Raw genomic sequence first — 17718 nt, 5'->3', positions numbered from 1 at the left:
GTGTTTCGTTCCGTGTCATTTTTGGTCACGGTTTTGGAGACAGTCGCTACATTCATAACTATTTTGTCGTCGTCGAACGAACTGAACGTCGCCATTTTGTTGTAAGGGAAGACAACTCGATCTCATGATAGATCGTTACCATAGAATTTAGTCTCATTTATAAGAAGCGCAAAGAATTTAGAGATACTTTTTATATGGGCTAAATTCTTTGGAACGTCTCATCGTTAAAGGACCTTTTTTGTGGTGGAAACCAGAAAGTTTAAATTTTCATCAATTTGCGTAAAATTGCAAAATAACATTACCAACTCATTCAGTTTTAATTCAGAAGTTCATTTTTACATCAAATATCGTCGATTCGAAGTTAGAAAGGCATAAATTCTTCAGTTAAACTTCTGCTTAAATCGCAAAACAATCACTGACCTGTAGCCATGTCATGAAACTGATTTAAATATGAACCAATCAGAAGAAGGCATTACGGTGTAACGTGTACGCGTAATTTTATTTAACATGAGCTTTTAACACCGACTTTTACGTAACTAGATCTAGTATGCTAAACTTTGTCGATTTAATAAGCATATGTTCAAAACAGATATGGTGCAGTTTCTATTCACTGTTTTAAGTTTCAGGAAGTGTTTATGCATGTCTTTTTCGCACCTCTGTCTGTGTTGTTTTATGTACTTACATTCTACGTTACAAAGGACGGTATACTGTACGATCTGTATCAATATTATTTATGTACAGTATAAAAATAAAAGATGTAATTTATTTCAGAACTTTTAAATTGTCAATTTAGAAAAAAAAACAATGCTAAATTAATCCAGAAAAGTATAACATCGGTTTACTATGTAACGCGCTGCACCACAACAGACGAACGCAAACTGTATTTTGAGCTGTTTATTCTTCCACTTTAAACCAGATGCTTTACATCGAGGTCGTGTTATCGATTTATATCTACACAGCGAGCGAATCGAGAGATATTGAAAAATTGAATAGTGGTTGGATTTAAATTGCTCAGGCGTGCAAAATTCAAAGTGTCATTACATAATTTTTACGGAACATTATCGAGAAATGAATTATCTACACAGGTATGTAAATATTATTGCAATCCGTTGTTATTAAGTGTCTTATATCGGGGCTTGAATGTTGCGCACAAAATCCTTGCGCAACAATATAGACAAAGAACAAAAAATTCCCACCACATAATTGGTCTTTCACCCTTTGTACGCTCCAAATATTACCCATATAAAAAGTAGCTTAATATTTAAGAGCGTCAAAAATTTGGACTACAGGATACCCCAGCAAACAATCTATATGGGACCCATATGGGTCCCATGTGGGCACCTATATGGGCCCCATGTGGGCTGCCAACATGGGACCCAGATGGGAAGTGCAACCGGGCTCCACATGGGTCCCATCTGGGCTGCCCCATGAAAGTATATGGGGCAGCCCAGATAGGACCCATGTGGAGCCCGGTTGCACTACCCATCTGGGTCCCATGTTGGCAGCCCACATGGGGCCCATATAGGTGCCCACATGGGACCCATATAGGTCCAACATGGGCATCCCTTTTACTCAATATGGGCTACATACAGGCAGCCCTTTTACTCAATATGGGCTACATACGGGTAGCCCTTTTACTCAATATGGGCTACATACGGGCAGAATTGTACTAAATATGAGCTACAAACTGGTAGCATTGTATTCAATATGGGTACACAGAGCCTGTAAAATTTTGGACAACGCATTAATGGAAATTCAGGTTATGTTAGAAATAATATGTAGGCTGCAAACATGAAATACTGTGTTCAAATTGAACATAAGGCAAAAGATTCTTGTACATGTACTTCCAATTTCATTTTTTTAATGTTTTATCTATTTCTTCTTGCTGGAACAGAGCGATATCAAAGGGTTCAAGAGCTAAATAGCATTATCCTGCAAGAAATACAAGGTTTTTGTTAAAAGACTTAAAAATTTATTAAAGTACTCTCAACTTTTATTCACATAAAGTATTACACACATATACATGGATACATACATACATAGCAGGAGGATCCCAAGTTAACTATTCTACCAGAGAATTCTAAAATAATATGGTGATTCCTAACTTTTTGAATGTAACATCAGCAAAAATATTTTACATGAAGTTGCTAACGAAAACATGTTTCTATCTAATGTTCTATCCGCTTTTACATGAAGTTGCTTACAAACACATGTTTCTATCTAATGTTCTATCCGCATGGAGTAATGAAACTCATAATCTATAAACCCAAACCAACAGTAAAACTATTTCATGGAACAATAAAGACATAACTTCAAACAATAAGACGTTTTTCTATAACATTATATATGTTGACCAGTTATACAACTATAGAATTAAGGACTTCTATTATTTTGATAATAAATATATATTACATATACAGAATACCTTCAAGTATTTTCCTGATGTACTACACATTACTCAAAAGCATATAAAATCTTTAACCAATACAAATAATACACCATGTACTCAAAGAACATTTGTAGAAAACATACTTGCAAGACTAAACAAAATATTTTATATAGAGGATATTCGTTGGATCCGGTGGATTATCGATTTTAATTCACGAGTGATCATAGAAAATATATATTCTCTATGAACACGAGTTAATTAAAATCGATAATCCACCAAATCCAACAAATTTTCTTTTTATTTAATGCATTTTTCACCGTTTATATACATTGTTAAAGAGTTTAACTAAAGAATTTAGCAAGGATAATGACGTCATTTCGTCAAAAAATGACATCATTTCACAGTAAACAATGAAAATTATCGATAATTCTCACTGATAATTTTCACTGTTTGAACCAGTTTTAATTCACTGATATTTCTCTATAAACCACCGGAAAGCATTAAATAAAAACTAGAAATTAAAAACCCTGCAAAAAAATCCAAAACTCAAATAAATGGCAAATCCTTGTTCGAGAACAAGTCCATATTATTATCTTTGATATCTTCATACATTCTAGTGTATTTCATAATTGCACATGATATATATAGATATATGTCTTTTAAAACCTTCAAAAACTGGAATGCTGTTTCTTCTTTTGCAAAGGAATATATACCATTTCATTTCCAGATAAAAAAGATTGTATGCTTTCTTAGAAGATGAGCCTTAAAGGAATGGTTTAGGATCAATGGAGAAAGAACTGTCAAATACATTTACAACATTGCTTAATATATTTGATAAAAAAGCTTGAACTATGCAGCAGTCCTAGAAAAGATGGATTGTAGCTTCATCACCAAGATGCTCTTCAAACTCATCCATTTGCTCAAGTGTTCCAATTGGTAGACTGATGTTCTCTGGCAGTTGCATTGGCTCGTCATCAGAAGCTGACCTAGCCAAGAGCCGCTGCAGCATCCACTTCATTTCCCTGTTCTCGTCTCTCATTGTTTCCAACACCGTTAAAATCTGTGTAACTGCATCTGAAGACAAGAGTAAAAAAAAACTTTACCTAAAATTATGTTGACAATAATATATATCACAGCTGGGTCTTATATAATTATAATATCGGATGTGTGCTGATATAACGGCGGCGGGCCCGATTTGTCCCAACAGCTGTTGTACGGCTCGGGCTGATTATAGCAACTTGCACCTAAATGCCCTTCAACGTCAATTTGTTTCTTTTATTAGTAGAAGTATGTATTATTATAGATCACTAAATGACTGTGTATTTTATATTTTTTCAGTTGGATTATCTGTTTACATTAATTATTTATGTAATTAACTATCATTTTATAAGCAGTAATTCCAAAACTGAAATTATTTTAAGGTTAAGTTTCAAGCACAAAAATTAGTTACTTTGTCCTATGAACTGGGAAGGCTCTTCAGCTGGACTTAATGGGAGTGACCGGCCTCTGTCATGCACTGCTGGACATTCCTTGTAAAGACAATGTTGGCAAACCAGGTGGTGGTGAATATTTTATTTTCTGAAATAAATGTGTACAATAAACATTACGAATTTAATTATTTCTTAATACACAGACTTTTTAAATATTCTGCAAATATGTGTTTAAATAATCATTAAAATTTGTCCACAGGCAGACAACCTTGGCTTGCGTGCAAGTAATGAAAGACATATACAAAAAAACATTATATTATACGCTTAAATTAATAATAATATTATCAATGTATGAGATAAGTAGCCTGCAACCCGGGTGAGTCGCGGTACTTAAGGAATATTCATATGCGTCTAGAAACCATCTTCAAATATCAGATAAATAATTTATAAGACAAACATATATGACTTAACTTCATTGGAAAATAGCCTTTTTATGGCGAAAATCCTTCAATTTTAACTGCGGTATCAACAAAAACAACACCACTGTCCGCCATTGTTGTTTATTTTCCCTCGCGGTTGACTCGCGGTAAATAGGTTAAACGACACTAATATTAAATTTAACATGAATAAACATAAAGATCTGACATACCATTCAAAGTAACAATCAATAACGTATATAACAATTAGAACATATGGAATTTAAGACATCCAATAAAATAAATATCACAGTTATGTTCAAGCAGTGTCTAATTTTAATTCTCAATATTCAAATAACTGTTCATGTTCATTCATTCTTCTGCGCAATGGGGACACCTGAAGAAGCTATCTCGCCTCAAAAAACGTACATCAATGCAGAGACTCAGATGTACCCAATGTGCACACACACTACATTCACGCCATTTCACAAAAACAACCGAAACATACTTCCTCAATGCAGGTGGACTACTTTTCTTACACACACAGCATACGTCATCTGTCACTTTTGAGACATGTTTCTGACTCAAAATCAACGAAGTGTTTATAGAGCCTGACCTATCGAAATAATTTAAAAATCGGTGGTGTGTATCCCTTCACAAAGAGAATAATATTGGTAGTGTCTGACCTAAGCAACCGCAAGCAGACGAACTTAAAAAGTGAAAAAGTTGAAAGGTAATTTCATTTTAATATGGATTTTTACATAATTTTGGTTTAAAATGATGTTTTAAATCGTTTTTGGGTAGATACTTACCAAAAATTTATTCTGCTGGCAGCAAAAGATGTTTTCTGTCAGATTTCAAAAGTAGGTCACGCAGGTTTGTTTACAAACACAATCCAGAGGGCGCTAATGAAATACCGCGAGTCAAAACGACCCGCGACTCAACCGGGTTTATAAGATTCTCATGCATTAGCATGATTACTAATTTAGTGTTCCATTTTTTCAGACATGCGCCTGTCTGCTATAAATAGTTTGTATTGAATTTTAGGCAGAATCAAGTTGAATTAAGCAGTTTAACTAAAAGATTGATCTATGGCGACAAACGAACGTTACGACTTACGTCGCGAAAATACATGACAAAGGCAAAGCGATGAAGAAATCTAATAATTTGCAATTTAAATTATTAAACACACAGGCATTCATTGAAGTAACAGATAAATAAATGATGAGTGATCAGCAATATATATCTGATTTCAAAAGAAATATATAATTACGTGTATAATATCACAATTTAACAACTTACCGTTTCGAGTGTTTTTGTTTTGAATGTTTTCGCGAGGCGGAATTAACATCTGCGCATGCGCATATTATTTAAATTCTTTATTTTTCTGCGCGATTATTTAAATTGAAATTATCTCTTGAAAATAACTTCATATTAATCATAGTATATACATTATTTAAAACAAAGCCATATCAAAAACAGAATTTTCAAAAAAAATGTGCGCCCGATAGCTGATTTTGTCCTTTGTTGGGCGGCCAAAATGGGACCCGTATGGGACCCATATGGGCTGCATATTATTTGCTTATGCATTGAGTTTATATTTTTGGGTAAAATATTAGCAGTTGAGATCAAATTTATCATACATACGTTTTAAGAAATTAGTTTTTAATCAAATAAATAAAAGTTTATATCTTCTTCCTGATAACTCAATAATATGGGACCTATATTGGACCCTTAAGGGCATTCCCATATGGGCTAACCCATATAGGTCCCAAATGACTCCCATTTGGGCTTACCCATATGGGCTTGCCCAGAAACAGCCCGGTAGCTGATTTTGTCCTTTGTTGGGCGGCACAAATGGGACCCATATGGGACCTATATGGACTGCATATTATTTGCTTATCCATTGATTTTCTATTTTTGGGTAAAATATTAGCAGTTTAGATCAAGTTAGTCCAGCATACGTTTTAAGAAATGAGTTTTTAATCAAATAAATACAAGTTTACATCTTTTTCGCGATAGCGCAATAATATGGGACCTATATGGGACCCTTATCGCCATTCCTACATGGGCAAGCCCATATAGCTCCCAGATGACTCCCATATGGGACCCGTATGGGACCCATATGGGCCGCATATTATTTGCTTATGCATTGATTTTCTATTTTTGGGTAGAATATTAGCAGTTTAGATCATGTTAGTCCTACATACGTTTTAAGAAATGAGTTTTTAATCAAATAAATACAAGTTTACATATTTTTCCCGATAGCGCAATCATATGGGACCTATATGGGACCCTTGTGGGCATTCCCATATGGGCTAGCCCATATTGGTCCCAAATGACTCCCATATGGGCTTACCCATATGGATTTGCCCAGAAACAGCCCATATGGGACCCATATGTGCATGTTTGCTGGGACGTTACTGTATGCAAAGACTATACAAAGATTGGTAACATCAATTCAGGGGACCGTTTCAATAAGCTCTCGTAAGTATGTTACGACTCGTAAACCAGTTGCGATTATCGCAACTTGCCATTTTGCGTTTCAATAAACTTTCGCAACTTACGATATCGAACAATTCTCTCGTAAGTCTACGAGACGTAAGTAGCAGTCGTAGTTACGTCGAAACCAAAATGGACGCCGCGTATGTTGTGCATATAGACGCCGATTAAGAAGCTTTTGGCTCCGTCTTTTTTATCGACGACAATACAGAGGAAGTAAACATGTTGTTTTTTTATCCCTTGATTACTTTCTGCAAAATATTTTACGTTGGAATCAATATGTCAGTTACTGCCCTTTGATTATATTCGATAAGGATAAATAAATCAAAATAAATTTCAATTTATCATACGTGAAAACCCTATGTGTTTATTATGTGTGTGATTCAATTATATTGTTCAACAGCAGGTGAAGTATATGCGCTTTCCGCCGCTCGAATTATTGTGCAATGATTAATTTTGCTGTAAGCTTTTATCTCCATTGCAATTTGCATGTGATTTCGGAATTTTTTTTGTTCGGATAAGTACTCAATGGAGCCTTGTTTTTTATTGGTTAATGTTTGTTATCAACGCTATACAACTCGTTACAATCTATTCCTTTTCTTTGTATTATGTTTATTTAATATTCTGGCAGAACGATACATGTATTGATAAATTATGTTGGATTGTAAAATGTGCCCAGTTAGGCAACTGTTAGCCTACATGTGTATCAAACCTTCAACCACAAAACACCAAAGTGATGATCCTCATGAAATAACAAATCAGTTACTGAGTTATCAAAATATCTTGTTGTTCTTGAACACACATACACAACAGTAACATATAGTATTTTCATTACATTAGAAGTATTATTCACTTTTTCATATTGTACTACACCAACAGGTACTCATCACTGACATCAGTTAAAGATTTTTGGACAAAGGAAATATCTATTCCAAGCTGGCAGATCTTCATGGAATCAGCAGATCTTCTTTCGTTATTTGACATGCCTTCATGAGTTCAATCAGCAAATATATGATCGGTAAATGTCTTTATTTCTATAATCAATTACTCAATCATGATTTTAAACTGTTGTAGAAAAAATGTTATTTATTTAAAAAAATTGTGTCTTACATATAGGATCTGGCACAAGTTGTCATATCATACCATATTTTATTAAACGAGTTAAGGAATTTTGTAAGTAAGCAAGCCTTTGGCGAGCTTACTTATGAATTTCCTAGACGAGTTTAATAAAATATGGTACATGTATGATATGACAACGAGTGTGAGATCTTTTTTATCACATGCTTTTAGCAAATTAAATAAATATTTACGCAAACATAATGATAAATCCCAAATGTTGTTTACATTTCGGGGCATCATTTGACGTTGCAACGTCATTTCGGTGAAATAACAAAATGCGCTTGGTCAATAAACGAAAACTAAGCCAATGAAAATGCTTAAAAAGTATATTACACATGTGTAACAGGGTATAGCATGTGATAAAATCTTTACTTATATAGATATTGGGTCAAATAATTAAAGTTAAAATTATTTTTCATTTTACAGGGATGGTACAATCATAATTTATTTACTTTTCATCTGTTTTTATTCCTCATTTGTTTTTTTTTTATTTGATACATAAACTATATGTGAATAAAAATCAATAGATGATGAAAACTTGAGCACAGTAAATAAAAGAAAATTTAAACACAGTTAATCAAATCATGTATATAAAAGCTTTATCATGTATTGTTAATTTTAAACACATGATACATTCCATAGGTTTCCAGTCCGTGTACAACAACAAACTTGCATGAAGGTTGGATTCTGCCACAAGGCCTGGGAGCAGTGGATGGACTCTCATACCCATAATACTGAATACGTTAAATTACACACATGCAGTTGAACACAGCAGGAACTCTTGAAGAAAAAAATGTGTATTTTTTTTATTTGAACTTAAATGTAAAATATATATTTAATTTTAGCTCGACTATACCTTGAATGATAAGCTGTTTATAAAATTATGGTAAACATGCATCATCCTTATATCACTGTTTCTATTACATATTTTCATTAAAAGCACTTATGTATTCAGGGTCATTATGTCATTGTGAGGTCACTGACCAAGTTGCTTATCTCTGACCTGCATTTAGCTTAATAATGCCCCATTTGTACTAAAAATGTTCCACTTAAATTGTGTGTACAGCTACTCCATATCCCTATATTTTCCACAGATATTGAAATAATCCTTCACATATGTAGTCAGATTTTTTTTAAATCATATAAATAATATTTTCTTTGGGTCATTGTTATAACCACTACAAATATTTACTGTTGTTGTGAATAAAGTTGTAAAAACTGTTTAAACTGGATGTTGTGTCAGTGAATCTTTAAGAGAAGAAACTTCTTGAATAATGTCACTTTAGCTTCTTACTTCACAATCTTTTTGTTCAACATGTAATTAAATACACTTTAAATTATAAAGTGGATTGCAATACAGAGAAAGCAGAAGAAGCGCTTACATTTGTACTTAAAAAGAATGATGTTTGAAGTTGTCAGCATTTTCATGGTGAACATTTTGATTGTATGGCCCAAATGGAAAAAATACTTTGTTACTAATTTAAATTTTAGCAAACACCTAATAATGCTTTTAAGAATGAGTTGTTTTGTTTCTATTTAGTAAAAATATGTCCTAACCTAGAAAAGATACACTTTAAACATTTTATAAATTAAAAAAATGTACTTAAAACTCCACTGTCTAAGAAAAAGTGGATTATTTATAAAAAAAAAAAGAAAAGAAAAATACACTTCCGAATTTAAAGAACATGAAAAAAAGCTTCATTTGATTCTAATTAATAAATGCAATAAAGTGTACTCTTTAGAAAATGCAGACGATTCGCTTAAACAAGTGCAGTTAAAATGCAATTTTTTAAGTGCATTTTGGTAAAAAGCACATTTCATTTTCAGAAGGGTTACTGCTGATGCAGATATTAGAAACAATGATTTGACACAATTTGAGATTCCATTATCTCTTCATTACTCTAGGAACACACTGTTATGTGAAGTTGGAATAAGACATCAATTTGGGAATAAACAGTGTTTTTTTAACACTGCAGTACATGCAGTTTAACCTGTTATTAATTTGTACAAAATATAAGTAAAATAGACACTATTGCATATATAATTGTATCATTTTAATTGATTTCACTGGGTGTTTAATTTGATTTTTTTTTAAATCCTCAAAAAATGAAACCCTGTGGATGTGTGCCTGCACACAGTTTAAAAATACAATGAAAATAATAAAAATACCATCACTGTTAAACATTAGAAAAGTACTAATAATACAAAAAGTATACACAGAATTTAACAAAAATACATTCAGAGCATGAAATGAATTTGTATATGCAAGTATCTATTTTACTTATAATTTTGTCAAATAAATAAACACAATAGGGAAAAAAGCACGTTATAATTGTTGAAAATATGTTATATTCCAACTTCACTTAGTGTCACTGTGTATAATTTACCATTACAGTTGTATATTGAACTGGATGGGTAGCTATATTTTGAAATAATAGCAATACAAAATGCATTTTTTCAACCATAAGTAAACCATTTTAGGACTACTGCTCATAAATAGGCGTTGGTACATGTATGTATATGAAAATGTAATTAATGCAAATTTAATACACTTGTGTGTACTTTTTCAGTTTTGTTTATTCCAAAAAGTGAATTAAATTATTTGAAAATATACTTAAAACACAATTAAAATGCACTTATGGTTACCTACTTATTTTCCGATGAAGTGCATTTTTCACAAGGAGAAATAATTTTTTTTAATACACAAAAATGAATGTATGCAGGAAACATGCAGGAAAAACAAGAAATGTGTTTGTCGAAAACATTATGTCCCCTTCTGCGCCACTTTGATTTTTTATGCTTCCCCAAAAAAATTTGGGGGAAGCATATAGTTGCCGCTTCGTCTGTCCATACGTCCGTCCTTCCGTGTGTCCGTCCACAATTTTTGTCCGGGCTATTTCTCAGCAACTAATGACCGGAATTCAATGAAACTTTATGGGAAGCTTCACTACCAAGAGGAGATGTGCATATTATCAGCGGGTTCTGGTCGGATGATTTTTCACAGAGTTATGGCCCTTTGAAATTTTACATTAACTGTACATATAGTGCAATTCTTGTCCGGGCTATTTCTCAGCAGTTAAAGACTGGAATTCAATGAAACTTTATGGGAAGCTTCACTACCAAGAGGAGAGGTGCATATTATCAGTGGGTTCTGGTCGGATGATTTTTCACAGAGTTATTGCCCGTTGAGATTTTCCATTAACTGTACATATAGTGTAATTCTTGTCCAGGCTATTTCTCAGCAACTAATGACCGAAATTCAATGAAACTTTATAGGAAGCTTCAGTTACCAAAAGGAGATGTGCATATTATCAGCAGGTTCTGGTCTGATGATTTTTCACAGAGTTATGGCCCTGTGAAATTTTATATAAAAATATTCTTGTCCCCCCCAACTACTGTGCCCTCAAGACGTTTCCTTTTATCTGAATATAGAGTGCAATATTGTGACAAAAAAAACCTTTGGGGAGCACCACCGTCTCCGACGGTTTCTTGTTTTTACCTTTGACCTTGAAGGATGACCTTGACATTTCACCACTCAAAATGTGCAGCTCTATGAGATACACATGCATGCTGAATATGAAGTTGCTATCTTCAATATTGCAAAAGTTATTGCAAAATGTTAAAGTTGGAGCAAACAAACCAAAAGACAGACAGACCAACAGACAGACAGGGCAAAAACAATATGCCCCCCACTATAGTGGTGGGGGACATAAAATTATGTTAAAAGTATATTATTTTTCTGCATGTCAAGTTTATTTACATGATCATTAAACACAGACAAATATGGTGCAAATACCGCTACATTTCATTTGTCAAGACCTTTTTGTGTTGGAGTTTAAAAGGCAACACAGTGACTGTAATTTATGAACAGTTACTGAGGCTTGATTGGTCATTTACGGCTCGGGTACTACTTACATGTACCGCGGGTATTCTTAAGTATACTTGCATGTACCCCGGGTACGGTAAATATACTAAAACATACCCGAGAACATTAACGCTAAATCGGTTGCTGTCTGCTTTTTTTTTTTTTAATTATGTTCACATTCATGTCAAATTTTCTGTACATTGGCCTCTATATTATCAAAACTCTTACTCAAAAAGCATGTTGATACAGTTTGTTTTTAAAAATTAGTTTGTTGAAGATAAGCAATATCGTTTTAGGGTAATCAGTGACCCGGGGTACATTTAAGAATACTTAAGAGTACCCAAGGTACATGTAAGAAGTAGCCGAGCCGACAATGACCAATCGAGCGTGACTGAGAGAGTTGGATGTGCATGGAGATAAACCATGTTTTATAAAGCAAAAAAATTAGTAACACATATTGTAACTGTTTTAAATATGTAACTACATGTATTACAGAATCATCAAGATTATATGCACTTTTGAATAAATTAAAGCTTGTCAGATTTTTTTTAAGGTCACAGTGACCTTGACCTTAGACCTTGTTACCCAAAATAGGTGTGGCATGTAGAACTCATCAAGGTGCATCTACATATGAAGTTAAAAAGTTGCAGGTGGAAGCACTTTGATTTTAGAGCAAAATGTCAAAGTTTTAGCACGATGCGGAAGGCAGACGGCGGGTGACGAGCTGGCTATGACAATACCTCGGGTAAAAAGGTTGCCCTGGAATATTACATAATTATAGTGTCTGTCTAGCTACTTTTATCAGAAAGTCCCACTTTGATCCCCACTGGCACTGAGGGAATGAGGGAGGGTCCTCAAGATCATCTCTGATCACACAAAGTATTGGTTCTACTCGGGAAATTAAGACTCCAGTGTCTTGATAAGCATCATACTTTTTCAGGAATCAAGCTTTAATACAAAGAGTTAAATAAATATTTATATGTGATAGTGTATGATATTAATGTGAAAATACTGAGCAAAAGCCGGGGATTGAACCCACGACCTCCAGAGTGGTAGTCAGACACTTTAACGCGTCGCTAAAGAGCTAGCCCAACAGCCTTAGTGACCTTATTTCACTACACTCCACCCCCTTTTTATGTTTCAATGCCCAGACACGCTGGCTATAGCATGTCTTGCATCCGCATGGCCCTCCGAGAAACCATTTAACAGCTCAGACCCATTCCTGCATTCACAGTTCGTTTTTTGCCTCGTCGCCATTAATGTGAAAATCCTGAGCTCAAGCCGGGCATGGAACCCACGACCTCCAGAGTGGTAGTCAGACACTTTAACCGCGTCGCTAAAGAGCTAGCCCAACAGCAAGGCTGTTGGAAGTGACCTTATTTCACTACAATATGTTAGTAAAATAAACACTGCACAATTATTTATTTTACCTGTATACAAGACAAGTAGTTAGTACCATTCCAATCTTGGCAGATAGTGAACTATTTTAAAAGCACCATAACTATGAAACACTTATAAAAGGCATATAGCAGTGTTCCACAGAAATGATGCTGTTGATAATTCAGCATGATGATTAGACATTTCTAAATTCCATTTCCACAAACGACGTCGTTAGTAACAATTCCAGCGGTGTGTAGAAATACCGAAATCCCCGTAATTACCGAAATCCCCCGAAATCCCCAGAAATCCCCCGAAATCCCCCGAAATCCCCAATAATATTTATTATTTATCAAAATACTGCGGATATTAAGATAGAATATTGCAAAATACAATCAATTCACTGATGAAAAATTGTTAATATCCATGTTTGGAAGTGAAAAACTAAAATATATACATAATTATTGGGATTCCAAGCCAGAAATCCACAGAAATCCCCAGAAATCCCCAATACTATGTATTAATTATCAAAATACTGCGGATATTAAGATAGAATATTGCAAAATACAATCAATTCACTGATAAAAAATTGTTTTTATCCATGTTTGGTAGTGAAAAACTAAAATATATACATAATTATTGGGATTCCGAGCCCGAAATCCCCAGAAATCCCCCAGAAATCCCCAATAATATTTATTATTTATCAAAATACTGCGGATATTAAGATAGAATATTGCAAAATACAATCAATTCACTGATGAAAAATTGTTTTTATCCATGTTTGGTAGTGAAAAACTAAAATATATACATAATTATTGGGATTCCGAGCCCGAAATCCCCAGAAATCCCCAGAAATCCCCCAGAAATCCCCAGAAATCCCCAATAATATTTATTATTTATCAAAATACTGCGGATATTAAGATAGAATATTGCAAAATACAATCAATTCACTGATGAAAAATTGTTTTTATCCATGTTTGGTAGTGAAAAACTAAAATATATACATAATTACTGGGATTCCGAGCCCGAAATCCCCAGAAATCCCCAGAAATCCCCCAGAAATCCCCAATACTATTTATTATTTATCAAAATACTGCGGATATTAAGATAGAATATTGCAAAATACAATCAATTCACTGATGAAAAATTGTTTTTATCCATGTTTGGTAGTGAAAAACTAAAATATATTACATAATTATTGGGATTCCGAGCCCGAAATCCCCAGAAATCCCCCAGAAATCCCCAATACTATTTATTATTTATCAAAATACTGCGGATATTAAGATAGAATATTGCAAAATACAATCAATTCACTGATGAAAAATTGTTTTTATCCATGTTTGGTAGTGAAAAACTAAAATATATACATAATTATTGGGATTCCGAGCCTGAAATCCCCAGAAATCCCCAGAAATCCCCCAGAAATCCCCAGAAATCCCCAATACTATTTATTATTTATCAAAATACTGCGGATATTAAGATAGAATATTGCAAAATACAATCAATTCACTGATGAAAAATTGTTTTTATCCATGTTTGGTAGTGAATAACTAAAATATATACATAATTATTGGGATTCCGAGCCCGAAATCCCCAGAAATCCCCAGAAATCCCCCAGAAATCCCCAGAAATCCCCCCCAGAAATCCCCAGAAATCCCCAATAATATTTATTATTTATCAAAATACTGCGGATATTAAGATAGAATATTGCAAAATACTATCAATTCACTGATGAAAAATTGTTTTTGTTCCATTTTTGGTAGTGAAAAACTAAAATATATACATAATTATTGGGATTCCGCGTATGAATCCATAGTGCATGTTTTCACAAGCACGATCAGGAACAGAAATCCCCGCTGTAAAGCTCTTCAAGTGTCAAAAAATCATCTGGGTGGCTTTTGATATTAGAAAGAAGAGGTAAAGCCAAAAAACGGACAACAATATCTCACTTCTTTTGAAAAATATGGACTTGTAGCGGGGATTTCGGTAATTCTACATTCGCCCACAGAGTACCGAAATCCCCCATGTTTACATCTGAAAGTGTCAAAAATATCATTTGTATTCTTGGTTTTTGGCTTTGCTTGAATGTTAACGTGCAAAAAATAATATTAATGTTAATTATTAAGCACACTTGACAGCATAAGTTGCCCCATATTCACGCCTTACAGGGTCACTATGTCATCGGTATCATTGTTTCTTGCCATCGCATAACTGTTAATGTACAATTAATGATATTAATATTAATTTTTAAGCACACTTGACACCGTACGCTGCCTCTTAGCGGGGATTTCGGTAATTCTACACAAGAGCATAGACACGCGCCGGTACCGAAATCCCCGCTGTACAAACCTGCAAGAGTCAAAGAATCATTATATTGCTTACTTATTGTAGAAATCAGTCAGAAAGACAAAAACACTATCAACAATATCACCTTTGGTGACCTAGGTTGAAAAAGTATCACTTAGGCCAGGGATTTCGTTAATTCTACACAAGAGCATAGACACGCGCCGGTACCGAAATCCCCGCTGTACTAACCTGCAAGAGTCAAAAGAATCATTATATTGCTTACTCATTGTAGAAATCAGTCAGAAAGACAAAAAACTATCAACGATATCCCCTTTGGTGACCTAGGTTGAAAAATTATCACTGACATAATAGCACCATTTTTTAATAATGTGTAATTTAATTCGCATCTCTCGCTTTACTCAACGTTCAATGGCACGCACACTTAACAAAAGTATAAAACAATGATTCATTTAGTTTTTAATATAAATTATGTACAAGTATTATGTTATACATTGTTCGTTTGTTTTGTTTTTTTAATCAACAAGAAAGAAATAATAAAACTTTGTTATATTATATATTTGTCATATTAGAAACATCATTTCTAAACTGACGGAAGCGGGAGATGCGAATCGGAAATAAAGAAATATCGGCTCGTTTTGTGATGTAGTTTCAGTGATGGCTATTGCTATTCCTGAATAAAAATAATTCTGTATCAGGTTTCTAGTTATTAATGGACACAACAATAGAGCATCAGTCCTTTAGGCAGTAAACCTATTTTTCGAATACATTTTTAGTTCCCCGTGTATTGACTGATAGAATAGAGATCATCACAGCAGGTTGCTAATACACAACGTAGACTCCCACTATTTTATTTGGTAGTTGAGCGATATGAACTAATAAGATATGGATCGCCCCAGCAGGTTGCTAATACACACTGTAGACTTCCCCTGTTTTATTATTGTATTTGTATAGTGTATTCATTCGGGTCTGCTGGTGTTATTATAAAGGTCATTTAATGTGAAAATAGGGTTTCTGACATAATTTCAATCGTTTTGTTTTATACACAATTTATGAAACAATGAATGTATTGGCGCGATGGTACAAGCTGACAGAATAGTATCAGTTTTTAATTATGTTTAATTTAATTCGGATCTCTCGCTTCACTCAACGTTCAATGGCACGCACACTTATCACAATTATAAAAGCATGTTTAATTCTATTGCTTTTTATAAATTATGTACAATTATACATGTTATAAATTGTTATTGTTTTTTACCCAACCAAAAATAGATTATTTGTTATATATAAAGCGCTTTACTTTTGCAAAATGTTACATTTAATAAAGAAATATCGCATTGTTTTTGTTAAGTGGACGTGCTTGACATATTTATAAAAGAGCAGTTTTGTGTAATACGATCGGCCGCTGATGAGTTATTGTAATATATACTATTATGATAAGAAACAGTAGCAGGCTGATAAAAGAACTTATGTATTTATTGAACATGAAAAAAATCATGAACTAAAAATGTTTTGAAATTATAAATTTGCCCAGATTAACTGCATAACATTATTCATCTAGCGGCCAAGTTCATGAATCTGCGCTCGACCGCTGTTGGGTATTTTACTTTATGCATGTTCTCGTAAAAATAATGTTGAATCTTTTTGATTCGTATGTTACGCCATTACTTAGTTATGCATGTGAGGTTGATAGTTTTTTGCAAATACCGATGATATTGAACGAGTTCATAGATTTTTGAAACGAAAACTTTGTCAAAATGAGTCAGTCAGTCAGTCAGTCAGTCAGACACGTATCGTTATTCACGCACGCATCGAGTTTCATCAGATCGTATATTGCACTTTTAAGAGGTCGGACTCGGGGATAAATAACATGATTATTGTGTGCCAGTCTCGTCTAGTATAAACATACAAACACAATGCTTTTATATAATTGTATATTTGCTCAATATTTGAATATATTTCCATCTCGAAATTACAAAAAAAGTACAAAAAGAAAACAATAAAAAAAAATATTAAATTAAAGATTTGCAGTTGTACATAGAAATAAGAAATGTTACATTGATTCATTGATAACACATTCATATATTTGTATGTATGTGCGATTAATTTATTCATAATTTTGTGTAAGTATTTTTTTTAAATGTTTTCAATGTTTATCCACTTGACAAAACCAGGTACGCTACATGTAGCAAAAGCATTTATATCATATTGACGCATGTTCGCAGCGGGTAATCAGATTCCCCGCTGCGGTATTCAGATTATCACCTTCAATCGGAGGCAATTTAATAACACCCCGCTAATTAGATAGCAGGATTA

At 33.6% G+C, this 17718-nt stretch overlaps 1 long non-coding RNA gene across 3 annotated transcripts in view; it reads right to left on the bottom strand.

Moving 5' to 3' along the window:
• Positions 1-1981: 1981 nt before the first annotated feature.
• The window catches only part of LOC127873682 (uncharacterized), a 33000-nt gene continuing 17263 nt past the window's right edge, over positions 1982-17718 (bottom strand). For all 3 annotated transcript variants that reach the window (XR_008046325.1, XR_008046324.1, XR_008046326.1), the window contains 2 exons: positions 3840-3967; positions 1982-3463 (listed from right to left, as the gene is read on the bottom strand). This is a non-coding gene — a long non-coding RNA (uncharacterized LOC127873682). The remainder of the gene's footprint in view (positions 3464-3839; positions 3968-17718) is intronic.

This window comes from Dreissena polymorpha, chromosome 3, assembly GCF_020536995.1.
Source record: "Dreissena polymorpha isolate Duluth1 chromosome 3, UMN_Dpol_1.0, whole genome shotgun sequence".
NCBI lineage: Eukaryota > Metazoa > Mollusca > Bivalvia > Myida > Dreissenidae > Dreissena > Dreissena polymorpha.
The sequence above is the reverse complement of the archived record's forward strand: the minus strand, read 5'-3'. Positions and strand labels throughout refer to the sequence as shown.